Here is a 672-nt window from a genome sequence, read left to right as displayed (position 1 = left end):
TGGAAAACAAATCAAAACTAAATCAGAACCATTCAGGGAAGGACTCTTTTATAGTTGAACCAGAGATTTGGAATAAGACAGTAACGAGAGAGAGAACACACGGAACAACTGGAAAGTGAAATCGGTAATTATTGTTCCCCTTTCTATGCTCTCTCTGTTTACTACGTCTCTTCCCATGTTGGGAAGGTAAACACGTGCCATTCGGCCAATCAGCGGAACCGGTCCGAAACATAACGTACATGAAATAAATAGAGAAAGAGAGATTCAGCACGGATGCTGCGTCTCCCGGTTAATAAACGGAGAATAGTTACTCTCTCGTTTATTAATTGCTGTATGAAGCCGATTGAGAATGGCTAGAAATTCTGAGAACTGTAAATAAGTGTTGGAGAATCGAAAATCAAGTAAATCTTTTATACTTGTTCAATAGGTTCTATGTACAAATGAGAGTGTCTCTATGTATATGTTTTCCTCCGTTGATAATTTGGTCGATTTTACTCGTAACTCTTTGCATAATTTATTTGTCGAAACTATAGTAGTAATTTCACGGAAAATAGCAAAGAAATGCTCTCATTTTCATACAGGGCTATTTGTATAAGTATGGTAGAAATAGAGACCCGTTTTTATCAGCCCCTTGGTGAGTTTTAGGCTGATAAAACCAAGACATTGAGAACA

Source organism: Topomyia yanbarensis, chromosome 1 (genome assembly GCF_030247195.1).
Source record: "Topomyia yanbarensis strain Yona2022 chromosome 1, ASM3024719v1, whole genome shotgun sequence".
NCBI lineage: Eukaryota > Metazoa > Arthropoda > Insecta > Diptera > Culicidae > Topomyia > Topomyia yanbarensis.
This window is presented reverse-complemented; position numbering follows the sequence as displayed.